Here is a 357-nt window from a genome sequence, read left to right as displayed (position 1 = left end):
TCAAAGACAATCAAAACATCCAGTGGGTTCCCTCGTGACATTTCCTCTTCCTCCTCAGCAGCAATGATGGGGAATGCTGCCTTCTGCTCCTGCTCAGGCTCCTTTTTATAAATGCATTAAAAAAAAAGTGTTAGTATGTCACAACAAATCATAAAATTAACCATTGTGTGGAGAGACATATTAAAATTTTCATAAATGAAAATAAAGGTGTGAAGAATCAGAGTAGTGTTTATTCAGTAGGACCTGTGCCCATTTAAAACCCTGTAGTACTTTTCAAAAACTTGTAGTAATTTTCACAACATGTCTTCCAGAGCTGTCGGTCAACTGGATTTAATTGGGAAAAACTTTCAGGGGTGT

This window comes from Sinocyclocheilus rhinocerous, unplaced genomic scaffold (assembly GCF_001515625.1).
Source record: "Sinocyclocheilus rhinocerous isolate Xijiao unplaced genomic scaffold, SAMN03320098_v1.1 scaffold2282, whole genome shotgun sequence".
NCBI classification, from domain to species: Eukaryota; Metazoa; Chordata; class Actinopteri; order Cypriniformes; family Cyprinidae; genus Sinocyclocheilus; species Sinocyclocheilus rhinocerous.
Note: the sequence above shows the minus strand (reverse complement) of the source record.